This window comes from Syngnathoides biaculeatus, chromosome 1 (assembly GCF_019802595.1).
Source record: "Syngnathoides biaculeatus isolate LvHL_M chromosome 1, ASM1980259v1, whole genome shotgun sequence".
Classification (NCBI taxonomy): domain Eukaryota; kingdom Metazoa; phylum Chordata; class Actinopteri; order Syngnathiformes; family Syngnathidae; genus Syngnathoides; species Syngnathoides biaculeatus.
This window is the reverse complement of record NC_084640.1, coordinates 11,652,738-11,680,267: the sequence shown is the minus strand read 5'-3', so window position 1 is coordinate 11,680,267 and position 27,530 is coordinate 11,652,738. Positions and strand designations below refer to the sequence as shown.

The 27,530-nt window shown below is 44.1% G+C and overlaps 1 protein-coding gene across 10 annotated transcripts in view; it reads left to right on the top strand.

Moving 5' to 3' along the window:
- Nucleotides 1-27,530, top strand: part of sox4a (SRY-box transcription factor 4a) — a 224,487-nt gene that overhangs the window by 17,421 nt on the left and 179,536 nt on the right. For 2 of the 10 annotated variants that reach the window (XM_061816308.1, XM_061816318.1), the window contains exon 1: nucleotides 6,777-6,868. The exons of the other annotated variants lie outside the window; for them this stretch is intronic. The gene's annotated coding sequence lies outside the window, so the exon portion shown is untranslated. Of the gene's footprint in view, nucleotides 1-6,776; nucleotides 6,869-27,530 lie in introns of those variants that run through there. 10 annotated transcript variants of the gene reach the window in all.

Genomic DNA, 27,530 nt, shown 5'->3' with positions numbered 1-27,530 from the left:
TGGGCGCAGTCTCCTGAAAAGAGTGAATACTGTGCTGTTTGTGAGCGAGAGAGCGATAAGGCACAGCAGGGGGTTAAGACCCGAGATGGGGGTGAGTCTCGTTGTCCTCCCTGAATTATTTAGTCCAAGGGTGAACGCTTCCCAAGGCTTTCGTAGGAAGACCTCGAATCAGAAGTCTAATATTTGGATCAAGATGTGCGCGGTCTTGTGTGTGGTTTTCATAGAGTCTAGGTTGACAACTCGTTTCCTGATGATAAAAATTGTACGAAAGTGACGATGGATCATCCGCAGGACTGAGTGCAATTGACCGAAAGCTGATTTGGCCGCTGCAGGGGTGTGTGATCTTTTTCTGGTAAAGCCTCTTACAGTGCTGTGGGTTTTACACCCTTGTCGAATGATTTTAGGGTTTTGTGTTTATGCATTTTTTTTCCTCTTAACTGACCTCAAAACTATAGACAGATGATCTTACTCTTTTAGTCTTTGTTGAGCGTTTCTGCCTTGGATTTTGCGTTAAAGCACTTCATGTTTTGTTTTCCTGAAAGTAGTCAGTAAATTGATGTTCTCGGATGAATAGTCTTATAGAAAGAGTTTTTTTTTTTTTTTTTTTAACATTAATTCCAAAGCGCTGGAAGTGTCTAAACCTGTGAAACGTCAATCTAACCTCACTCCCAGAAGCACAGAACATATTATGTTCACACACGCACTTCCTTTTTTTTTTTTTAACACCCACGAGGCTCCCTGCAGGTGTCTGGCGAAGCTGTTTACGTGTAAATCCATTACACTATATCCCACCTTATGCTTATTACAGACTATGCTCGCCAGCCCATAATAAACACCCAAGCAAACTACAGTAACGATAATAAACCTATTGATTATGACTGTGCATTCTCAAATAACAGCCTCGGCCAAATCTCGTTTCTTTAGTGTCAACCTCCTCATTTATTTACACGCTAGCACCTCCCGCCAGAGGTCTGCATCGAGGAGACGACGTAAGAAACATTTGGACATCAGCTATTAAAAATGATGTCTGAATTATTCCCACACGTATCCATGTTTTGCATAATGTCAGTTAAATTCAAGTCAAATCAGGGCAACCCTGTTATTCTTCACAAGGGAAGTTATGAGTGAGTTCTGATTTATGACTCAATTAGACAATGGCAGATTGTTGTAATGTAAAACCTGACAAACAACATTGCCTGATGTGCTTTATAAAAGTGCCAGAAGCTTTCCTTTTGTTGCTTATTACTTTGAATATAATTTCTCTAGACGGCCTTGTGCTTGTTTGCGAGTTGTGAAATAATAAATAAAGCATTTACTCAAAACAAGAATTCTCTTTTTCAAAAAGAGGCCTTCTTGAAATGATCACCTGATTCTCTCTTATAAAAGCCCCGGGCCACTAATTTAGAGTCCGATTCTTTCTGTTATACATACAGTACATCTGTGATATTGGTGCACATTCGATGTACCTAATGACCTGTCCAGTATACTGTATATTTGTATTTCTTGCCACACCCTGATTTATTTCCACCTCACACCAATTTTCCACCTCCCAACCTCCCCTTTCCGTATTGTTTGTCTAGCGCCGCGTTTCTGCCTAGCAACCAACCCTCCCAACTGTCCCATCAACATGTTGGCACACGCACACTCGGTTTTTAGAAAGCAAAAAAAAAAAAAAAAAAAAAAAACAACACGGGGAGTACGACTGAAATATGGAACCCTTAATCTCTGCGGGTAGATGAGTATCAAATCCGCCAGCAAAACATTGAGGTAGCGAGAGAAAGAGCGGGAGAGACTGGAGGAACACTGTGTTCATTTTGCCAAGGCCAGATGGTGAGGGCAGCTTTAGTGTTGCACAGCCTTTCTGTCCGTTAGGCCTACACAACCACACACACACACAACCACAGCCACGTCTGTTTATACAGCAGTGTTCTTCTGTATGCGGTGGCCTGAGTGAGTCTTATTAGATTAATCTTTTATTTGTCTCTACGCTGTTATCGCTGTTTTTCATCTCAACGTGTTGCCGGGATTAAGAGTCAGTGTCTGCTTTGCATTGGGTGTGTTTGGACAGTTTGTAAGCCCTTTCACTCCCCCCCCCACCCCGTGTGTGTATATACATATATGTGCGTGTGTTTTTTCGGCCTTGACAAAGTTAAACTATAGTCCCACAAAATTCTATTCTGGGGTTGTTGTTGAACGACTTGTGCACTAGTACTCACCTCATATTGCTCATATCAGCTTTTATTGACTTTCACGCCTCGGTGATAAGTGCTTGCCATCTTATTTCTCACCAAATGTGAATATTTCATGTGAGCAATATATTTTCGACAACTTTATGCTCCCAAATTTGGGGCAGTAGTGAAAACCGTTTTGGGAAGACTTTTTTTCCGCCCTTTCTGTTCCATCATGAGAACAATCCATAGAATCTTTTCTCATGAGTGCAGTGTTGAAGGACACATCTGGGATGAACTAGGAGTGGTGATCCAAGACACTTTTCTTCAACATCTGTGACGTCTGACCCTACACACACAAAAAAAAAATATTCTGCAAGTTCTAAACGAACAATTAGATGGAGGCACGCACTGGAAAGGAGAGGAATGAAAACGGAATATGTGCATGAATGTGTGGGCGGAGGAGGAAGAGTGAAGCTCCAGGGAGGAGAGATAGCGAGGGTGGACGACTTCAAATACTTGGGGTCAACACTACAAAGCAATTGAGAGCGTGGTAAGAAAGTGAAGAAAGGGGTCCAAGCAGGGTGGAACGGTTGGCAGAAGGTGTCTGGTGTACTATGTGACAGAAGCGTCTCCGCTAGGATGAAGGGCAAAGTTTATAAAACAGTGGTGAGGCCGGCCATGATGTACGGATTAGAGATGGTGGCACTAAAGAAAGGACAGGAAGCACACCTGGAGGCAGCAGAAATGAAGATGTTGAGGTTCTCGCTCGGAGTGAGCAGGTTGGATAGGATTAGAAATGAGCTCATTGGAGCGACAGCCAAAGTTGGAGGTTTTGGAGACAAGGCCAGAGAGAGCAGACTTAGATGGTTTGGACATGTTCAGAGGCGAGAGTGAGTTTTTTGGTAGAACGGTGCTGAGGATGGAGCCGCCAGGCAAGAGAGCGAGGGGAAGACCAAAGAAAAAGTTGATGGATGTTGTGAGGGAGGACACGAGGAAAGTGGGTGTTAGAGAGGAAGATGCACGAGATAGGCTTAGATGGAAAAAGATGACACGCTCTGGCGGCCCCTAACGCGACAAGCCGAAAGGAAAAGAAGACTTCTGCAAGTTCAAAACGTCACAAAGAAGAACTAAAAGATCTCGGTAAATGTGTTCTCGCAAGAATGGAAACTGGTATAGTGACAAAGGCGGATTCACGAAGGCTGTCTGGTATTCTCCTTAATGTATAAAGAATACATTTGTGTTGTCACTGAACATCATTTCAAGTCTGTTGTTTGCTGTTATCAAATGTCTGTAAATACTTGCATGAGCAGCAATAAATGGGATTTGGGAGAAATAACAAATCCAGTTTGGAGTCTGTTAGATGGTCCTGGTTATCTTTCATGAGTGGCAGGTGCCACAAAATGTCTTCCGCTGTATTGGTTTCATCTTGCTGACTCACTCTACCGTATATCTAGTCATCACATGATATAATAAACACTGAACCCCAGCTGATTCGTGCGAAGCCCCTAAAAGGACATTAAAAAAAACGAACTGGTTTCTCATTGTAATGAGAAACGTTCTCATTGTGATGTGAAACGTTCTCATCGTAATCAGAAACCTTCTCATTGTAATGACTAACTATCAGCTGGTAAAGATTAGCTACTTACTGTAAGGAAAGCCAGATAAAAATGATTATTTTTGTTAGGGTCTAAAAGAGTTTGAGTACAAAATGTAATAGGAAAGTAATAAGTAGTTTGTGTAGCGATGGGATACACGTCAGCATGCTTGCATTTCTGACATAAATTCATTTGAAAGGCGTTTAATTTTAAAATGATTGGTTTTAGTGCTGTAGAATCATAGTGTGAGGTGTTTAGCTCTCCCCCGCAAGATAAGCAATTGGAAGATTAAAACTTTGGCACTTTGTCCCTAACCGTTGCAAATTTGAACTGTTAACTATTTTCTCCAGGAGCCACTTTTCCACCCTTGCGTTTCGGCCTTTCCCAACACAATCAATCAATAAATGATTTGGACCCAAAAATCCTGTTCAGGCCCATTCCTAATGAGTTTCGCTTGGTTTGTTTCAGTGGACTATTTCACAGCTTATTGTGACAAGGGAAGCGCAGACAGGAGGGGGGGGAAAAAAAAAAAAAAAAAAAAAAAAACTTCCAAACAACAAATAAGAGTTCAGCAAGGCTAGATTTCCCTTTTCCCAACACAGAGACTTACAGTTCACAATGACCTTGGCTGACCCGGGCCGATGCTCCGTGACCTCAGCGCGTGGAACACTTGTCGGAATGCTCCTCGGCACGTCAGCAGTGACGCTATCTCATGTTGTTGAGGGTCGATTGGACAACACAAGACTAGCATTGTCAAAACTGACTCGGCCTTTTGTGTGTGACCACATTTTTTTTTTGTAATCATAAGAACAGATGTGGTCAATATTAATTTTTGCATTCCTTAGCGCTTATCCTCACTAGATTCACTGGCGTGCTGGAGACGATCCGAGCTACCATTGAGCGAGAGCCGGGGTACGCTCTGAACTGGTCGCCATTCAACTGTAGTTACATCTCACATTATATCCATTTTCCAAGCTGCTAATCCTCACAAGGGTCGCGTACGGTCGTGCTGGAGCCTATCCCAGCTAACTAATCCGCTTTGTTTGTCTGTAAAAGTACTGTTGCGCTACTTTTACCAGCCCGGGGAAACCCACTAAAGTATTCAGTTGTCGTTAAATGCATCCACCATCTTTTTTATACACCTCCAATCCTCATGAAGGTAATTTGGAGAAGAGCACATATAGATAAATACCCATTGATTGTCACTGGGATTAGACTCTTGAAGCTCAGTACTGTAAGGCAGTTCTTGCAACAGCATTTATTTTTTGTTTTTAACTTAAATTTCTACAGAATTCAGAGAGTTAGTTTGTCTTGAATGACAGCATGTCGTGAAATCAATTCTTGCTCCTCGCTGCGTTGCAAATTACCCATAATTGATGAAATGACCTTTGATCAATAATCATAATTAGCGCAGTGCCGGTTTTTCCTGCTTTCTTTGTGCAGGCTACCTTAGCTGCCCTTGGAAATCAGGGATTAAACAGTTGCTTGGCCCCAAACACATTTTTACGACTGCAGGGAACGCTGTGATCTAGTCTCATCCATGTGATATATTTGGAAGGCTCTCATCTGTTCTGACTCATTCCTGTTTATTGCTGGTGTGTTTAATCAACACTTTGACCCGAGCTGCACTGGAGCCACCCTGGTAGAAAACAGACTTTTTTTTTTTTTTTTTTTTAAACTCACTCTTGTCTTTCACTTAATGCAGTTTTAAAACCTGCACTTTCTCACCCCTTTTTACATTGCATAAAAGCATATGAGGTATGCGTCACTTTTCGAGAAGAACAATGACTCAAGCACAAGAGGTCTGCGGGTCGAACGGCAAATGCATCACGCTCTAAAGTAGTCGGGCTCGTTGCCATTCCGGGCAAAATACGGCGAGGCCCTGGGCATGGTGGTGGTGTTGAACCGGCATCGTGTAGGGATTGAGCCACTGTCAACTCGGGATATACCCTCCTCAAAAGATCAATGATCGGCTCCAGGTGACCTCACATTGACCTCCAGACTTTTACTGCTACAGGAGGAAATATGTTTGCGCTGCATAGCTTAACTTGTGCTGCTCTAATCATCTGTTTATGTGTTCCACATAACACATTTTGATTCCCTCTTTTCTTAGGTTGAATGAGCTTGGTCTCACTTGGTCAGATGTAAACTGTTGCGCTATTGTTAGTTTTCCTTCTCATTAAACTTCATGCTGTTCCTGTCGCGTTTCGGGTTTCGGGGTCAGGGTTAGCGGCAGTTGCTGAAACAAGCAGAGACTCTTGCTTAAAAGCTTGCTTTAAAAAAAACTACGTTTACTTTCAAATCAATGTATTTCTCCAATTCTGTTTGACAGAGTCTGTTTGACATGACTTCTGAATCAAAATAGAATGTTAACAAAAAAACCCACTGGTAAACTCTCATGTTACAAGGCTGTTGATTAATACCTCCTTCCTTACGGCCCGTCGGTGGACTGTCAGAATAATAATGGCACACTTTGATGTTGATATCTCACAGCCCGACCCCCCCCCCCCACACACACACACACACACACACACCCGAGATCAAATTACCTAGGCCTATATAAAGCAGGACTATATATCCTGAGCAAACCTTTGATTTAAAATCACAGCCAGATTGATTGAACATAGCCTCGGGTCTGTGCTCGGGCCCTGCGTAAATGTTATGTTTAATTCAGAGTTGGTACGTTGGATGGGAACCAAACTGATCATTACTTGTTTACACTCTCCGGGCCCGGAAAGTCCTGGCCTACTTTCACGGCTTCCCTTGCACTTGAAAGTGACTTAAGTGCATGTTTGTGCGAGGGACCGTCCGCTGCACAAGTACGCGCCGCAAATTAGCTTTGCATGTATAATGTAGAACTCCTCGGCTATGGATCCATACATTGTCACGCTTGGGTGGGGGTCGGTTATCTTTAGCTGCGCGTTCCCAGAGACGCGACTGCTCTCTTTATGTGTTCCTGAGTGACGGGTTACATTTGCTCTCGCACGTGGATGATGTACGGCCCTCCGGTATGACCCCGTTTGGCTCCGAGATCTCCATCACTCACCGAGACTTGGAACTTGGCGCGGAAGAGAGGCGGCTCGGCGCTTGATGGTTTCTAAAGTAGGTTGATAAAAAGCCAGCTCACATTCAAGATGTTCAGCTTTAATGCGCAATGAGAGCCAGACTTTTATCAGTCTTTATGAAATCATAACACTGCCTGGTCTCTGTTAAAAAGTGTGATTATATAACCGAGCACATATATATAAAGTGTATACCGGAGCGAAAATCAGTCGCCCATCTGTCTCTGGGAACGTCTTGGTCCATCAGTCAAGCGGCGATGTCTGGCTCGCGTACACAGCTATTTAACCAGATTAAATGTGTAGAATTGTGGACAAAATCGCTGCGGAACTGTGGGTGTGTGCGCGTCAGTGTGTCCCTGACAGCTCTCTGTAACAACACAGCCCGTAGCAGAGCAGATACCGAGTCAAGATTAGGATGTAATTACACGCCACTTTCTGCGCCATCTCTCTGCCCGAGAGAGGAAGAGAAAGAATACAGGGAATGATGGGAGGAGAAGGGGTGGTGGGAAGGTGAAGATAAGGTTGGGGCCACGTATGCTGCATCACTCACTCGTGCCAGTGAATTTAGAATTCCCCCAAAGCTTTCACCCGCCCTACCTGCTTTTCTGCACGCATCGAATGTTTTGACTCCAAATCTACTCCACCCTGCCTCCTGCTGTGTTTTCTCTCTGGCTGTCTGTCGCCACGGCAACGCAACGAGCCACCCCATCCCATGCGCAGGAAGGCGTGCGCCCTCAGCGTCAGACATTTTGGATAATCTTCCCTCTCATTTATATGCAAAGTCAGCAGAAGGAAAAAGTGGTGAAAGTCTTCTATATGTAGAAGTGTGGCAGGGGCTGTGAAAAAAAAAATCCCGTTTTTTCTCCGTGAACATGTTACCCGTGTGCACACCAGGAAGATAATTTGCACACACACAAAGAAAAAAACGTAAATGGAATCATCTTTGTTTTTTTTGCCGCCTTAAATCTTTTCATGTCTTGTTCTCATTCCAGTTTTGGCCTCTTTCTCTTTTTTTCCTGCGGTGACATTTTTAGGTCACCCCTCGCTCACTTTCATCATCTCGACGGCGCCACACTGTACGCGCATCTTACAGCGGCGCTTTGCACGAGGTGAAGTCGGTGGGATGCGGGGAGAATTCTCCCTGCGGGGGAAAATGATGATCTTCCGGCGTGTTCCCCGCGCACGCTTTCTCGCCGGCTGGCGTTTGAAGACGGCAACGCCGCAGTTGTGCAAGACAGCTGTCACAAACACGTGCGCGGGCCTATGAGCAACCACGCGGCCTCCTCGCATGCCGTCAAACTAATTTAAGGCAAGAAATTCCCCCAATCAGAGGCAGTGTTGATATGACCAAGTTTTAATCTCACCTTTTTTTTTTAGGGGGTGGGGGTGTCTGTAGATTGTTCCACATTCATGCAGGATCAAAAGCTTTAAGGGGATTTTGGAGCCTGAGTCTATGACAGTGTGTATGGGTTTTATTTTTCTGAAGCGGGGTCTAGGGGGCTTTGACGCAGATGTGATTGAATATAGAAAAACAAATACATTGCACAGCCCTCCAAACCCCGCCCCCTCCCCGCACGAACACTGTAAACACACACACACACCCCTCCAGCCAACATGCACATATACTACACATATTATTATTTTTCTATTGCATTGTATAGATTATAGCCCACATTATTGGTGGGAAAAAGCCACATTCTGTAATAGGACAAAGACCTGTCATTCGAATAGGGGTGTGTAGACTTTTTATATCTCATGTAGTCACAGGGAAAGGTTCTTAGCCTCAGACATAGTAGTTGTCATACCATTTAGTGCAAACCTCTGGTTAGGAATTTGTGAAACCTACAATTTATTCCACTAGATTGCATATTTAGGGGTGAAACCACACAAACAAAGAAAAGCTCCGAAAGCTTTTAATAAATAATGGCTTGGCTAGCCATTAATGCGTTTTAGCATTCTGGCAAAGTAGCAAATCTGTACTGTTAATCCCTCGCACCAATGTTACGTATGTAATCCCTCTCCAATTATTAAAGTAATTGGCATTTAATTGCTTCAAAATATAATGATTGCGACAATACCGAAATGTAATGAAAGGCCTGGCTGCGTAGCGAATTCGATCTGGGCCTCCCCATAATCTTAGCAACGATATGAGGTCATGGTAGAAAAAAAAAAAAGAACAAAAAACGACAACGTTCTGTAAAATGTTTCTATTTCATATTTTGCCTGGTTGCCAGATAGCGTTTGATTCCCGCCCGTGATCAATCGAAACCCCCAGACGCATCTTCCGAGCCCCGACTCGTGTGACAGTATGTTGAAATCATGAGTGGATTAGCCCAGAGTTTCTAAAACGAAATCATGGCTGGATTAATTCTGTGTGACATCAGCCCGTCTGCAGCTCCTAAGCCATATTTAGTTGACGATCAAATAGCTTAACCTGGCCAGTCAATCCCATCCTAATATTCCTCTAATCTGTCCCCAATCCAAACTATAACAGAATCAGCATCAGCCGTTTGTTGTTTTGTAAATTTCTTTTTTAATTCTGCTTCCCTGCTGCTTTTTTTTCCACACACAAGTGCTCAGTCTAATGCTTGCTTGTGTTTTCCTGTAAATATTTCCCAAATATGTAAATATTCAGGCGCCATGACTCAAGCGCTGGCAGATGCCGGCCGGGCTCTACCGCACACTTGCGCGCCCACGCTGTTACCTGATTGAAGCCACATAACCTAAACACACGGGATTAGTGACTTATCGTCATCAAGTCCCCGGAGTCTTGATGTCAGGGAGGTCAGTTTTCCGGGTGAGGGTTCTCACGCTTTACAATAAGCAGGCGACTTTCAAATGTTATTCATCCGGCAGACTCATTTGGAGAGCACTTTACTTGATGAAAACATACAAATAAAAGTGAGTACAACCTTCTGGTGTACTTGTTTGTTTGAAGCAGGCCATAATGCCTTAATCAGATCAGCGTCCCCAACGAGGATAGAAAAGTGGACGAGCCGGGGGTCGACCACGAAGAGGTTGCGGGTGGTGGCGATGATCAGGGTCAGCGGGGGTTTAAACTGGGTTGGACGCCACAGCGGGGGGAGATCGACTTTCAAAGTTTTCAGGAGAAAATGACAATATAGACGCCATGATAAGAGATTCAGAATTGCTGGCTGGGGACCGTCGGCGGTGAGATTAAATCTGGTTTGACAGCATGACACCCTGCTGGTGTTAATTTTACAAATAAAATATTTATCAGCATGTCCAAACATTTGGATATGATGCTGTTTGATTACAGTCTGGACAAAAGCAAGCCAGATTTCTTTTAGTACGACTGCATTTTTTTTGGACAGATTTTGAGTCCAGATTGAACGTTTAAGTACATTAGATCAGTATACAATCTGCCAATCAATCCATGCTGAAGCCATTTGCGTTGTGTGTAGTTTTGATATCAAAATCCAAGCAAGCTCTAAATACAATTGCAACCTTTTCAGTCAAATGCTGGAGAGGGAACTTTTCATCATCAACATTTTCTAGAAAAATGGTCATCTTTATAAAAGGTCATCCACTAAAACAACCCCAGTGTGACAACGCAATCACATAATATGTATTTCTGAGTACAAAAAAAAAAAAAAAGAATGAGAAGTTGCGGTACTGTGACAAAAACCATTAAGGCCTGAGATTTGAAATGTTTCCATTTCTTAATATTTGCGCATTTCTGCCAATTAGATATTTTCTCCTAAATATAAATGTTTTAACCCGATTGATCAAATGCTTCTAGCATGTCGATCAATATACCATGATGGCTCCTATTAAAGTTTAATTTTTCAGCGCTGATGGCTGCATCAGGGGGTCGGAAGTCACGACACAGTGGTTGCGGCCTATCGGAGAGGGAGGGGCCGGGAGGCCCCCCCATCTGCGCCATCTGGGGTATCTCCCATGACCCCATTCGCAGTCCTTTTTATCCAACGAGACTTGGCGCCCAGTTCCAGAATCCGTGATTTTGTTGTTGTTGTTGTTTTTTCTTGTTAAATCACCCGTATTCAATCAAAGTGAAAATGTTCCCTCGATATAACATCATGCTTGGATAGTTCACCTTTTTCCACATTTACTGTATTGGTTTTTGCGGCTCCACTCAATCACTCCGTCTTGCAAATCCCTTACATTTCCTCAAATCCCTCCTCCTCCTATACGGGCGCGCTGCGGTTGATACAAATTGCAGGGCTGCGCATCCGGATGAACACAGCTGGAAATGTAAAGGATTGCGTTGCGTCAGTGTCGACCCCCCCCCACCCCCCCTCAATCCTTACTTTTGTATACAGGACTGCAACGCAAGCCTCGCACTTGGATAATTCGCCCGTGTATTTTGAGCCCGGACTTTGGGGTTTAGTGGATGCACGGAGAAAACGAGGTTCTAATCAGCAGTATTGTGATGACCGAGCGTGGATTAGTCGACGAGGTTTGATTGCATCATATGGCTGAAAGCAAATGACTCCTAAATCTGCAGGTGCTTATACGTAGTGTGCCTTACATACGTTTGGCACTCTGCAAATCAGAGCCAAATGCTAAACAAATCAATCGGTGACATTTTCTATTGAGCCTCTTTACGCCTACGGATGGCCATGCTCGCAGACACGCGCACATAGTCAATATCTATCTCCGGATGTCTCATGGAAGTTGCGTGGGAGTGATTTATAAAGGTGTGACAGATGCGTCCACAACATACTGATCTACCCCGGGTCGCACTGGACGCCTCTCTTAATTCTGCACGTGTGTGATTTGAGAGCAGTTTTCGGTCAAGACGCGTTTGTGTGTGTGTGCGGGATGATAATCCCAGCGAGCAGCTGCGATTTAGCCTATGGAGCATCTGCTCAGGTTGGCAGTCGTGCTTAGGTAACAGACCTGAAATTAGCAACAGTCGATAATGATGATGAGGCCTGAAATGATGACGTCCGCTGCACGGGTCGGACCGCTGTGTCGTTTTCCAATTTCCGTGCGAACGACCCCGAGCGCCTCCGTCGTGCCTCGGCCTTTGAAATAATTTCGTACCCGTGGCCTCTCCGAGCCAGGAAGTCCCTCATCAAATCAAGGGCGAGCTAATGCTTTATCCTGGCTCCTCATTTTTTTTTTTTTAAACTTTATCAGCTGTTTTAAATTAATATTGATTGCGGTGGCACGAGCCACAAATCAGCCCATCGACTGCCCGGATTTCCAACTCACCTTGCGGTCTTCCGCAACCTCTATCGCGCTGCCCACCACGGATTATTAAAAGTCAGACATGTCTTGCCATACAACTCGATTAGTGACATGTCTTTGTGTTGCGCAGTTAATTGCCCTCTTTTATCTTCTTAGGAAAGTAGAAGCAGACCCCATTTGGTCCTATCTGACAAATGCGGCTGGTTCTTTTGTTTTTGAGGATAGACAACGCTTGCATTTAAAAATTGCACAATGAAACGGTTGTCTTTGAAGCGTTTTGTGCGTGCTCCTAAACATCTGTGCAGCCTTGCGCCCTTAAGTACTATATGTTCCCAACTCGGTAATTGGATTACTGAATTCCTCAAACGCGACGACTGAACTCACCCCCCCCGCCCCCTTCTCCTCTCCACTTGGAGTGCTATTTTATGCCTCCTCAGCATCCTCACTGCTCCCTGCTTTATCCTTTTGCTTTAATTCTTAACTTTCCCCAAGACATTTTCAATAGAGGCGGTCGATTTTTTTTTTTCATTTTTTTTGCAAGGAAGCGCTGACAAGTAGTTGCAACAGCCTAATTCTAGTTCTCTGAGCCATTTCCACAGAGTGGGGGCGGGGGGGAGCTATACATCATTGCTCCTCTTCCAACTTGATGCTGAGTTATGCTATGCAGGCGTTCGGTGACCTATGTAAGTCAAAGGCAACATGAAAATGTGTGTTTCATTTGACCGTTTCCATGTAGCATGAACGTTAAGGTCACGCTAGCTCGTAAGGTTGCACTTTCATCTCATTTATCTTGAAGGAAAACTGTGCAAATGTGTCCACCGTTGCCGCTTGTGCGTATGATTGCGTGTAAGCTGGTGTGCACCTCACACCGAGTAGGGGGGGGGGGGGGGCAAGCCTAATATCCGTGGATAAATCCCGGCGAGAAAGGAGGGGAATGATTTAATAAGGAGGCTGGAATAGATGGAGGGAGAGAAGGATGGATGACTGTTTTGATCAGAGCAATAAAGTAGAACCCCTCTCTCTTGGCCTTTTGCTTTGCCCTGGGCTATCTCTGTAAATGTGTGTGCGTATGTGTCGCACGGGCGTCTCGGTCCGAGCAGCGCGCCGGGATGAGAATGAGGCGAGACAGCCAGGGGAATAGTGTCGAAAACCCACAGACGGCTCCGGAGGACTCCATTCAATCAGTATGGCGCTGCACCCAACTCATCTGCTCTGCAACAATGAAGCGGTCACGACGAATTAGAGGCACACTGAGATTTGGGAGATGGAAGCAGGCACGACACAGTCACACATAACGCGCGCACACACACCCACACACATCCGGCAACAATACAGACACACGCATGTATTACCATGGCCACGTTTGCCGCTCTGTCCTCCCGTCAAGCTCCTTTATTCCTTTCAGTTTCGGTCCATCTTCAAGGCCAGTCATTGTCCCATGCTGCCAACGGCCACTTGCAAACGTTGATACCCATTTAGAATCGACCATTTCTTTTAAATGTGCTTCACAGCTCTCCCAATTGGTCAACAAGATGCTTTATCAAGGTCACTCAACGGTAATGTGGGACACGTTGCCATCAACGACACTGTTGGATGGGGATGGCTCTTTTATATATATTTAAAAAAAAAAAAACTGCTTGGGAAAGGCCCTTTACTATTCCGGTATTACTCATATTAAGGTTCCTTGTCTTCACCTCAAAGCCTTTGCGACGACCCAAATGAGAGGTTGTGATTCAAGCCCCCCCTCAATGATGACGGCATCAATGACAGCTGCACTTCGAAATGTCCTTGTGGCTAAAATTTGCCCAGACACGAATATAAAAAAATCTTCCCAGAAGTGTCAAAGCTTTCATATATCTGCTCAAAGTGTATTTTGAGGTGAAAGGGCAAGGTATCACAATACCTTTGCCCATCTAGTGAAGGGGTGCTCAATGTGTCGATTGCGCGGCAGTCTTGGTCAATCGAGGGACGGCCAGCCCAAAAAGTTTACCTTACTCCCACCCCCTGTCCCCACTCTTAAAGACGTACACTCATAATTACAAATGTTACAGTACTTACGCAGCCCATCAATGTGTTTTATAATGACAGCGTCCACCAGCGCTGCTTTAGTTAGCAACGCAGTCTGGGCAACGTAGAGCAAAGACGAGCGAGACATGCTGCTTATGTTTACTTTCTATATTAATGGAGAAAGTTAAAGAAGAAATGCTGTTGTTTTAAGATGCAATGACTGTCGGAGTATGTGAATAATCGAAGCTTGCGAGAGGCTGGCTGCTTGAAAACTAGATCTTGGGGTGAAAAAGTCTGGGCACACCTGATCAAGTGCCTCCAAGTGTAGTTTAACATATACCGTATGAATACATTGTTAAATCACAAATATTAAAATCAAAACAATATGTCACAGACATCCAAGGGACACAGAGTTCAGTTTGTTCTCTTGGCCTTGTTTGTCTCCTTTTGCCGACTGCCAAATGTACACAAATTGTGTGTGTGTGTGTGTGTGTGTGCGTGCATCCAGAGGCACTAGCCAGTTAATCTGTTAAACACATTGTATAAATTTATCCTGCGGGATGAATCCAGGGCATCCAACTGATGAGTCTTGGATTTAGCCCGATCAGTGTAGGTTGGAGGGAGGAAAGCAAGCAAAGCGAGGATGAGTCACTGTTATTCGGCCACTGGCTTAAATGGATGTACTGTATAAGCGCAACGGGCGAAGCGTGTTGACGCGATGCCGCTTTAATCTGCACAAGCGAAACGGTCCACGCGTGAGAATGGTTCCGAGGGGGTTAATCAAGTAAAATGCAGCCTCATTAGTCAGAATACGGAGTTCACCCACAAAGTAAGATTGTACTTATAAATGTAAAGTTGGAATTGTAGGCCGTCAGTCCTGGTCAAAACTGGAGGTAAAATGAAGCATGTGCCAAAAATAATGCAAGCGAGTTCTTACCCTTCGGTAAGTGTCTGAAGTGAGATCCACTCAACTCCAAATGTAATGGAAACAGTACAGCCGTTTGCTTTATTTCTGCTTCAGGGTGGCTCGAGTTTCAAGTCCTTTTTGCGATAACTACATCAAGTCTGTGATCCTGTGACACCAAACATTTGCTGCCAAGCATGTGTACCCCATATATATTGTATTTTACGATAATAGTTAACTGTCGTCAACATTATATACACTCCTTTGGCTGGAAAGCAAAGCGTGGAGAGTCTCTGTCGTGGAAAAGTGTTGTTGCAGTTGTTGTTGTTGTAGCCAAGTACGACGGTCGTTATTCCGTATCAGGAAGGCCAAAAAACAGTTAACTATTCGTACTTTGGGGATTTCGAGACTTTGGGCGACTTCAGGGGTGCAGAGACGTGGTGCAGGCACATAGATCCATCTCGAATGAGCACCCACGAATGGTCATTGTTGCAGTCAATGAATATGTTGATTTATCATTGCCACAACCGTTTCCTCTCTTTGGTGGCAATCTGCTTTTGCCTTGATAATCACGCCATGTTTTTGGTTCAATAAAAAAATAATACTGGACATTTTCATGCATCTGGAGCCACAAAAGCTAATTCATGGTCTCAATTGGTTTGTGCCGTAAGTGCTTACCATTTTTTTTAATTTTTCCCCATAATGGTCTATTTTTGTCGCGTTTTGGTAGGTCGCTCGATGGGGTCGTTATCTTGCGTTTAGTTGCCTATTTCCCCAAGTTATTGTGGCATTGTCTGCTTTAGCATGTAGAACATTCTTGCTTATGTGATTAATTGGTTAATGTGTGACTAATGTGATTTATGTCATGAATATTTGAGGTCATTTTTATACTGTAGGGCTTGTGCATAGAACCTAAAACTTGTGTCAAATGTTAGCATGCCACTGCTCCTCTTTGGTGCCGCTTGCAACCTGTTTGTTTGTCTTTGGTCCCCTTCAGGAAGTTTGAGCTCAATTCTGGCGTCTCCCATTTCCTCCCCCACCGACACCTCGCTCGTCCCAGCTGTTTCCTACGTCCTCACCCCGGCCCAAACCGTCAGTTGCCATCCCAGACCAGCCTTATTCTGTGGGGGATTTTGGAATAATGGTGCTCCAACTACTTTTCCACCCTGGCTGTACCAAAACATCCATACCGAACAATATGCGTTCATTTCCTTCCCAGCATGCTCTGGGTTCCTCCACCCTGACGCTTCTCGTTCACCAGGAAACCATTGCTCACGGACTGACCGAAAAAACCAGACATTTACCTTATTTTGCAAGGCTTTTATGGCTTTAAAGTGCAAAGCCACTGCTACAGAACCATGCTGATACCGAGAATGTGAGCTCATTGGAAGGTTTTATTGCTGCAGAGTCACTGTGGGCTTAAAGACCAGCTGTTGGCGTGCCTATGAAACTGTTTACACCTGTCACTCACTGTGTGTGCTTGTGTGTGTGAGTACATGCATGCGAGAATTCCAGGATGCTGGCAGTGCACTGTCGCCAAGCTCAGAAACAGGAAGTCTCAAACCCCATTTGTCATTGCAAAGTAAGAACAGAACAATGCCAGACACATTATGTGTTTGTGTTTACCAGGACAACGTTGAGTAGTGCCTACTGTCAGAAACGGAGGATTATTTTCTAAAAGGCCCTGACACAAGCTCTGGGTTGTTGAGAAAGCATTTTATTCACCCAGATTATAATCATAACTGGCCACATTTCATAAACAAGGTCAGATCATCATAAGCAGACGCCGCAGGTAGTTTGAGGTGAGAGAAAACCTCGATGACTGCGCACAATGAGCACAGGAGCCTGTAATTAATGTGTTCTGGGAAGCAATTATGTAAACAGCAGCACGGTGCTGGAGAAATGACAGCGAGCGGGCCCGAGGATGATTCCAATTGTGTACACCAGCCGATTGCAATGTCTGCTACCCCAGACGACCTGCTTGAAAGTACACAAACGGTTTGTGTTGTGGCCAAACTCAAACTCCTTCTAAATAACAAGGAAGAGCTCTTACAAATACTCAAATATCCGTTTTCAGGAAACAAGGACAAACAGAAGAGTCCAAGAATAGGACCGTCAATTATTTCTGTAATTTCTAGGAATTGAAGCGATTCATGCATCCAGCAGAGGTGCTGTTGAGTAATCCACAATTGATTTATTGTTTCAAAAAAAAGCCTATGATGCCAACTATGGGTACCCATCCATCCATTTTCTGATCCACTTATCCTAAAGACTCAAGTGAAGGCATTCACAAATATCACATATATATGTGTATTTTAGTAAACTGTTGTAAGATTAGTAATTTTTCGCACAAGTTGAAGAGTATACACGACACCTGAAGCTCTCCAAGCGAGTGCAGAGATGTAAAATAAATTTTTGTCCCATTCACCTCATAGTTATGCTTTCCCTCAGAGGGTCCTAATTAACCACCACAATTACCTCGTCTACATTTTTGTTATATGCTTTGGTTTTAGTGCTTGTTCAGGTTTATTACTGTTATATTGTTTTGGGATGGTAAAAAAACTGCAGGTGACAAAAAACAGCCCTCAGAAAAAGTGCAGGGGACTGTAAAGCCCACCCCCCCCCCTCCCCATGTAAATTATCCCCCAAAATGTCACACCGCTATAATTTAGGAAAAATAGGCTAGGCACGTATATTAATACGTTTATTTTGAAGAGTTTATAAATTCATTTTTAAGTGAGCCCTGGGGGCAATCTAGAGCCGACTACAGTATTTCAAACTGCAGTGATAAATAATTTGCTGTTGATTTGTATGAGCGTAGGTGGGAACCATACATACGCGCTATTGTCATTCTGTTCTTTTTCTCCCCAGTGTTTTCACAGTATTGCTCCCGTAATGAGTGTATTGACATACTTTTTAAAATGTAATTTGCTCTCTTGGGAGATTGGGTAGAAACAACAGCGCCCGTGCTCCTGATGATCAGTTTTACTAGTCTGCATGGAGTAAGCAGATGACTAACAAGCGCTTGCATATCCCAGCTGACTCTCAGTGCAACCGCCTGGTGGCTAGCAGCTATGTTTTTTTTTTTTTCGTTTTTTTTTTAGCATAATAGTGTCCTGTATAGTGTGTGGTTCCATATACTGTATACATTGCCAAGTTGTTTTTGATTTAAAAGTTCAATTCTGGGAAGGATATAGGCTTCCAGTGTTTATGGTAATCTCAGAAGTTGTACTGTTTAGGTTCCTACCAATAAATGGCCAGGAATCCTCATTTTCCGGTTTCCAGCAGTTGTTAGGTGGTATTTTTTTTTTTCCCCCCTAGTGTGAAATTGGTGTAATTATCTGTTCTGTATGAATGGGACAATTGACTCCAATCATCAGATGGAGAATGAATACAAAGATGAATTAATGTTTCAATTGATGAAGGCGCAAAGCCAAACCGGTTTGAATAGGGTGTGTAACCATGATAAAACCTAATCAGTCATATAAACGCACTCATTTGGCTTCCTAACATGCAATTAGCATCACTCAATGTGCTGAAATGATCCAGTTTGACATAAATAATACGCACTCATACACCGCATCTTCAAAGGTTAGGATTTCTTCTCTTCTGTTATTCTTTCCACCATTCGCCATCTGTTTCTCACACATTCTGTTGTTTCTTGGAAACTGCACCGTTTTTTTGGAACACGGCAATGGAGGGGAGGCGGCTGGAGATGACGTTTAAAAGAAACCCAGGAAAACTTCCCCTTTGAAAAAGGTTGCGCTTCGGAGCCAGTTTGTCCCTCACTTAAGATTACCGAAGTCATTCATTTCCAAGTACAGTACAGGTACTGTACAACAAAAACAGGATATCCCATCCTGCTCCGGTGTTAGGCCTGCATGTGCCTCTGTTGTTTTTGTTGTTTTTCTTTAATTTTCAGTGACGTAACGGCTGTTTGTTTGGCCTATTTTCCCTCTATCGGCTCACATCATCTGGCGTAGGAGTGGAAAATCCCATGGTTCCCCGTGAGGACAGGGAATGGGGTGTCGCACCTGAGCCTGGTGATTAGTGGCGCTAAACGCCTCGAGACACAAACTCCCGCGTACGCATCCCGCCAATCCCCAGGTTGAGCCACGCTGACATGAAGGATAGATATTCCCTCGGATGTCATTAGGGCACGTTGAGCGACCTGATTCATCTTCCATTTTCTAACGCTTGTCCACTGGCTAACCGTTCCGCCAGATGCATGCCCTCCAGCTAGAGTCGCAGTGCCATCTCACACTGCATCTGTGGGTGTGCGTTTCTGGCGAAAGGGCCCACCTTTCTGTCCTGTTCAAAGGATTAGAAATGGGGGTCATGGTCGCTGGGGTGTGCAGAGGATTACAGCCTCCATCCATTAACCTGACCCGGCGCTTCCTCTGTGCCCGTGGACACTCGCAGCTCTTCTCGGGGGTCCCGGAATGAGCGTTTCGTGTCGCAAACGACGCCTGTGTCTGTCTTGGTCGTGAAAGACGACAGGGTGTGGTAGGGTGTCAGTGAGCCGAGTGGGGTTGGGGGAGACGCCAGGGTGGAGTGGATTAAGGAGGGAGGCATACGACCGGATGAGGATGCGGTGGCTGTCGTCATGGAGATCAGTCGTCGTGGAAACAGACCCCATCTCTCCCCACTAGACAAACAGGAGGGTTGGCAAAAATGGTACAGGGTGGGGGGTGCTTACTGCTGAGTATGTGAATTTGAATGAGGTATGAGGTGGCAGCGACCACACCCATGATAGAGTGGCACAATTTGTGTGAAGGCCTAAATGGATATATCGAATAAAGCTCTAAAAACAGAAAAATATGTTCAAAAAGCTTTTCCTGAAACTACAGACAGATGTCGTTGCTCATGTCCTAAAACCAGAGGAGCTGGTTAATGTTACAATTATTTAGATTGGATTTGACTTCAACGTGCATTTCCCCTGCAAGGCCAAAGCCGCATTCTATTCTGGTCTATTTTATACTTTTGTTTGTTTTTGCCACATTGCATTGGTTTGTTGCCGATATGTGTGGTAGGGCTCGTGTAAAAAAAAAAAAAAAAAAAATGTGAGCGGTGCAAACATCAGGAGTGTTCGTTGTCGCATGGGAAAGTGGTGGTAATGACTTCTGCAGACATGTTTTCATCTCCCCAAATGGGCGGACACAAACCTCATAACCTCTTATGAGAGGCTCATTTGTCTCCTATTGTAAGCAAAGTGTCAGTAGTAGTTAACCGGGGAATACATTGTAGTTTCACATTAAGCTCGATGACTGATTGTTGTTTTACAACATGTGTATTGGGACACGTTGCTAGCTTGTTGGTTTAACAACTTCCACTTTTATGGCCGCACTTCATTTCTCCAAGACTTTGAAGTGCGCCGAAATGTTGCACAAGCCTTGCTGGCTCACGATCTTTCTCCCAGTTCCTACCAAAGTTGTTTGATGGGGTGAAAGGTGGTAGGTGTGAGATTCTCTTCCAACAATGTGTTTGTGAACCCTGGTTTTAGCCCCACCCCACCTTTTTCCCACAAAAATGGGAGCCTAGAAGTAGGGCAAAAGGATTAACAATTAAAGACCACCATTAACCTGAGCTCATAACACCCAACTTTACATTTTTATTTGCTTCACAGACTCGTCCATAATCTCTTGATGCTATTAATGTCTACCTCAGTCTCTGATTTATTACCCGAGGTGTGCCCAAGTCTTTTCCCATGCGTATTTGCATGATTGGAAACTTTTGTCAGAGAGCATAAAATTGTGCCTTTCGTCACATGTCCGATCTTCCTGCCAGGGTTAGGGAAACCACATGGTGCAAACTCAGCTTTATGCTCGCTGAAGGGCTTCAAAACCGTATTATCGCTGTCACATGTTCGTGCTGAAGGAGCACATGAGGTGAATCCACTACGCGTGCATCGACCTCATCCCGACTGCGGTGACTCATCCCGACGCGCCGCTTATAGAACAGCCTGCTTCTGCTGCGTGAGTGTTGCTGAGAGAGTCCTTTGGCTATAGAATGTGTCCTCGGTTCAACTCCAACCAGCTAAGTCACTTCAGATGAATCCCTGCAGAATCCTGCGAGACAGAAATGCGCTTTCAAGTGCAACACTGTCAGTGGTTCTTCTTCTATCCAATTTTTCTTCCCTTTGCTTAGTTTATTCATTTATATATTTTTTAAAATGGACAGTATCTGGAGAGCATCAAAAGGCAATCCAATAAAAATAGCAAACGTGTGCCTGTGTTCTGCCTCCCCCTGTGCACCATTAAATCAGTCTTGCTCAGCAACACCAAGTCAGCGTGCGTGCATCTTGTTTTATTTTCATTCGCTATGGACTGATGTAAACTCAACTGTCCCCGTTTCCCCTTCTCTCCCTCCCTCCTTTCCCGTCTTCCGCTCCAAAACACTTCTCCCCTCCCGTCGCGCCATATCCACACCCTTTTTACATCCAACTTACAGCCGTTCCTCTCTCTGCTTTCCCTCCCTTGTTGTCTTTCCCACCTTCCTTCCATCCCTTCTTCCTTTGCCACCACCCCTCCCTCGAACATCAGAGTTGACTTTCGGTAAGGAGCCCAGAGCGCGGGGTGACGCGAGGTGAGGATTGGAGGAGCAAAAACAAGGTGGCGGCGGTGGGGGTGTGTGTGCAGAAATTCAGCTGAAAAAAAAGGCCGACTGAGGTCAGAGAGTCTGAGTGAACTGCATGGGAGAAAGAAGGACAGGAAAGTGTGGTGGGGGGGGGGCTTTGGTAATAGTTTCCACTGCAGAAGCAAAGTCTGCATCCACTCAGAGATATTCCCATGAGGATGAGCAAGACTTGTTTTTATTCTCTGTCTGCCTCGGAATGTTTAGTGCTGATAAAGTGTTTGTGTCCAAAACAACAGCAGTGAGATAAAGCTCCAGCTCCAATCAACAGTAGATTCTCTCTTGCGACGTTTTATACCCGGTACGCGATGGGGATTAAGTGGCTGTTGAAACTGTGCGGCCCTTTCTTATCACAGCAATGCATTACTGTACCTCCACTGCCTGTGTTTGTGTCTCATTGTGTTGTATTTATGACTGTGCGCTACTTGCGCCTCTGTTTGAAGTCGTTGTGAGTCAGAGATGCTCGGTCAAGGTAACTCTGCACGCTCAGCATATTTCCAACACGGCGCATGCAGATTTATATTACATTATGTATGTGTTCCAGCGTGAGCAATATGTCTTTAGTATACCTTCTCCATTATGCATGTTGTCCATTCTGCATACATTTTTCTTGTCTCCTAGCTATATTTACATTTTTACATGTGTATTTTAGGTACTCGTCTGTGACTCTCCTACTCCCCCCCCCCCCCCCCAAAAAAAAAAAGTTTCCCAATGACCCGTTTCAATAATGAAAGGCATATTAACACTACTGTTGAACGCCTGCTGCACACAGGAACAGCGATGAAGAGTAAAATCATATATAGGTGAGAAAGTTCACAATCTAGTCTTTATAATTGGCGCTTTTTTCTTTCATTTTTACAAAGAACAAACCCACTTCAGACTTTCTTTGTCCGCTCGCTAGATAACGAAATCACGGTGGAATAAAAGAGTTTTTGTAATGACTTTTTGACCATTAAGAAACAAAACTGTCGTCTCTGTCATTAGTTGGAAGATGGCCATTCCGTGTTCGAAGTGAAATAACCACAGATTGCAAGCCGCTTTCCTTTTCATTTTGAGACATTTCCAGAAGTAATTACAGCTCGAGCGTGAGCGGCGGTCCATGTCTATTTTCGAGCTAATGTGAAAAGTTTGAACTCTTATCTGAAAAGGTGTTGCGTTTCTGTATGTTTCTGGAAATGTGTCGCTCACTGATCTGTTTTGATTTAAAACATGAATGGTACGGTATCATAAACATCCGTCCATCCATTTTTTCAAAACCGCATTTCCTCATTACGGTCTCGGTGCAGCAGCGAGTAGACCTTGCACAAGCGACGGTTAGATTAGTCTGGTTTCGGGTTCCAGCAGATGATAATCCCCGCTTGCTTTGATGAACTTTATATTTCTGTAAGGTAGAAAAGTGATATGAAAAACCATTTAGAGTCTTCAATAAACCTAAAGCACACGTGCAGAGTTAATCCTTTAGATTGCCACAGAGTTGAAGTTTGGCAAGATCTGCTGACAGCTCACCTCATGTCAGGCAAAATGATGACTTGACCTCCAAGTTTCTGAAGCATATGTCCCAACAAATTTTGTTGGAACTCCCAACTTTCAGCTTTGGAGGCGCCACTGTATTTTACTTGCTGGCTCCAGGATGTTAAGATTGTTCTTGTTAAGATGTTTATAGGCAGTTTTGAATGTACTGTATATTTAGCATCCCGTTGGAACATATTTTACAGCCATCTGGTGTGACTGTCAAAGTACAGAGACCTACCCCCAAGTTGTCTGTCTGGGCCTAGTCTCTGTGGGTCTTCCATTCTGGGTTAGACCCCGAGTTGAACTCCCCGTGCTACGCATTAGGAAAATATCATGGCCAAAAAGATAAATAATGTAGAATGTGTTTGGGGAAAATAAAAACATCAAACAAAAAAAAGAGAGAAAATGCTCAAACGAGGCGAATACCCCACCCCCACCCCCACACGCCGACGCTACCTTTTCAAAAAAACGTATTAGTGCTTTGACCGGCCGACTGCAGAGTAGATCAGTAGAGATTAGTTTGGAAAAAGACGAGAGCAACTAGGACAGGGAAGGAGATGTTTGGCTCATGATGACTCCAAATTACAGTTGTAGGTAACTGACATCCAATCTGACAGTGAGTAGGTGGCTGAGTGAAACCAGTTTCCTCGCGGTCTGTCACGGATTATTGGATTAGCTGTCGGGTTTTTGCCTGATGTTCATGTGAGTTGAATGTGCTCAGTTTTACTTACTTGATATTTTGATTCATGCGCTTACGTGCAGAAGGCCTGAGGAATTAAAAAATAAATAAATAAACCTGTTTTTGCTCAAGATGAATGTTTTAGTGTCAGGATTAGTCAAAGGTTTTTGGGGTTTAAAGTATAGTTGAGCACATCAATAAATCACCCCCAATCTTATGTAGAAGCTTGAAACAACCACAGCCACATTAAAAGCAATCAGGCAGCGTTAAACTACTGAACAGAATTAAGGGAACACTGCCAATCGTGGATCCTTTAGAAAACCTGAAACCAGTGAGACTGATTTTAGGACCTCGTGGCAAGGCCTGCTTCCCATTTTCAACCACAACTTTCACTTTTCCAACAGTAATCTGTGAGTTCGTTTCAAAACCGCAGCCTGGTTCTACCAAACGCTGATTTCCTCACTACCGCTGCCAAAAATGATAAAGTTGGCTCTAACATTTTGAAAAATTTGATGGATTTGTTGTTGCAGCAAAACATCCGCCTGGAGAAAAGCATGAAAACTCGGGGGGTGGGGGGGGGGGTACTTCAGGTCACGCTGTGGACTTGAGCCTCCTGAGTAGCAATTAACAGTTGCCAGCATGCCTAACAATCACTAGAATCAGAGTCCAGAGAGAGTCCTCGCACCTCTTAAATACGTCTCCAGCAATGTAACAATCTTACGTCATTAGCTCACAGCCACATAACACCACGCTAATTATACGAGGGCAGCTGCTCACGGCGTCCGTCCAATAACTTACTTTGACTAACATAGTGGTGAGCAATATGGTGCCCCTGACCTTAACCACCAAAGACCACAACCCTGTGGTTCTGTTCTAAAAATAGTTCACTGGTAATGGGACATTGTGATTTCCAAGGGATGTAAAAGTGAATGTTACTGGCCACTAAAGTAGTGGTGACAAAAAAATCTCCAAACCCCTTCGAATGGGGGAAAAAAAAAAAAAAAAAAATCACTTTGATGGTAGAACCAGGTTTGAAATGATCTTGGTCCATTCACAGCAGGTGATTGGCAGTCAGTATATCATCCAAACGGTTTGAGAGCTGTTTTTTTTATTTTTTTATGTAACTCTGCACAGTCTTTTAATAGTCATGCCTCAGGCGTCAATGCACAAACAATCGGCGCCATAAACAGCGTCAAACATTGCAAGCGGCACAATACGATCTCAAAGTGATGTCGACAGTCCTTTGACTAAAACCTGACAGAAAATCTGAATAAATTAACATATTTTACCAACAAAAGTCTTGTCCTCCCGAATTGTCGAGGAATGCATCTTCTCTTGTCATTATTCAATAGCCATATCTTCACCCCCCGCCCCCCCAAAAAAAACTGCATGAACGGTCATAGACGACTGTCTGAGAACTCTTGAAGACGCAGCTTTGACCATCAATAAGGTCAATGAGTCCCACTACGAGGAAGGACATCAACGCGACATGACGACACACCGCATTGCTCTTGACTCATTGGTTACCGTGACATTTCTTTTTTGTAGCTTCCACCTTTCTTTCTAATCTGCATCCTCAGTGGAAGAGCTCCACAGCGTTGTGTAAATACAGGATAACTTTCTTTGCCAGCTAATCTGATCAATTCCAATCAGATTCCTTCTCATACGTCCTTTACACCCTTGATAGGAGAATAGCTTTCATTGCGCTACCGGGTAGGCGTTGACTCATTGGCTAGTGCATTCGTTCATCTTTTTTTATTTTAATTATAATTGCAATTCAACATAAAATATATGTATATATTTTTATGTAACCCGATGTAGGATTTAATTTTTTTTTTTTTGTCTTTTGGAATGGAATTCAAGGCATCTGTTCTCTAATCCAGTTATGTACAGTCAAAACAGCTTAGGTCCGATTATTCAATAAAGACACATAATCACCTTTTCCTCCCTGTGAGAGCTTGAAAGATGACAGTTTGGAGTATGGAACCTTCACCCTAAGCTCTCTAATGTTGGTTTTGTTTATGTTTTTGTGACCCATTGAGAACGAGACATGTAATACGCCTCATATTTGAGAAATAGTGTTATTGTGCATTTGTAGCTCTGTGTTTTTAGTTTCAAAATATGACCGGATTGTTGATGGTTCTTTTCCGCAGATATTCCAAGCATTTATTTATTTATTTTTTTACCAAATCCCTTCTTAACATAAATTGAACAATTGTTGTATATCTAGTACTTAAATGTTTTTTTCAGCGACTTCTGATTGTTGTCAAAAGTAGTACAGTAACAAATCAAATGCAGTGGGTGATTGTGCATATGGAATAATGTTGAGGCGATTGTATTATCGGTATTTATTATTCCCAGTCATAAGGGGAAACCACAAATCCATTACTGGCCCTTCCCGAAAACGAGCATGACATCCCTAATCTACATGTACGTACCATTGCTGTCCAATGATAACTGTGTATGCCAAGTGCAGTAACAAACTGTCTTCCAGCGACATATTAAAAAGCTCCATCTTCTGTCCTGTTCCCTTTCAACTGGATGCGCGTGCGTGTGTGTGTGTTACCGTGTCCATGTGCACACGTGTTTTTTATTTGCGTGTGTGTAATGCAAAGAGACAGCTCAATCTGCTCCCCCTAATCGCGGGGATACCGCGGCCCCGGGAAAATAAATAAATAAATAAAAAGACACATCCTATTTCCTGTGACACGGCTGTAACTTCCTGTTGGGCAGTTTTCACAGATGCCGAGACCGCCTCCCCCCCCACCCCCCCCCACACACACACACCCCCCCACACCCCCTTCAGCTCCGTCTCCTGATTAGCTGATGTAAGTGCACGAGTTTTTGAGAAAGCGCCGGTTCATTTGGCTGGCTGCTAGCTTCGCTCGTGCCTCTGAGCTGAAAACTTGATTACCATGACAGGACTCAGAGCATCACTGCATGGGGGTGGAGAGGTCTGTGTGCATGTGTGTGTGTGTTGTGGGGGAATGGGGGTGGGGGGGTTGATCATCGAGAAAAGTGTGTGATTGAATTTTACAAGTCTGAACACTATAGAAACTTAAAAGTATCTGCCAAGTGTCTTTAGAAGACAAACATTGGCCCACAAGGTATTAAAATACAAATGTGTGTACGGTTGATGACATATTCCCACAGAAAATGGCCTCTCGGCTTTGGAATACTTTAGTGAAATGCTTTTGAGTTATCTCCCTCCCTCTGTGCTCCCCATTTTGCCATCTCCCTTCACCCCCCTCCCCCTCAACCACCACCACACACTTAAAGCACATCTCCACCTTGTTATCACCCCACGAAGCCAAAAAGCTGTGTTACCATGGCGATAGCCTCCTCTTTGAAAACCGAAACGTGAGACTCGGAAGGCGCCGTGGCCATTTCCATAGCCCGCCTGAGCCCCGACGCCATCGTTCAAAGTCCGAGAGCCGCGGCGGCTGCATCTCGGCGTCGTTATCGCGGCGTGCCCTTTACAATGGCACATTTTAGTTCATTAATTCGAAGGGCCGAGCAGTGAATCTACACATTTAATAAGCAGTTAGGCATTAATGAAGATTATCAAAGCAGCATTGGGCGACTATTTTTACCCGACAAATATCACCGCTGTGAAAAAAAGAAAAAAAAAAGCCTCATTTGCATCCGCGGTGCTGTCCAGAGGTGTGACAGCTTTGTTTTATACAATAAATTAGACAAAATGTCACATGAAAGTAATAACGGGACACATCACAGCGGAACGCAATGCAAATAAGAACAGTCGAGGATGGAGGGATTGTAAATGAATGT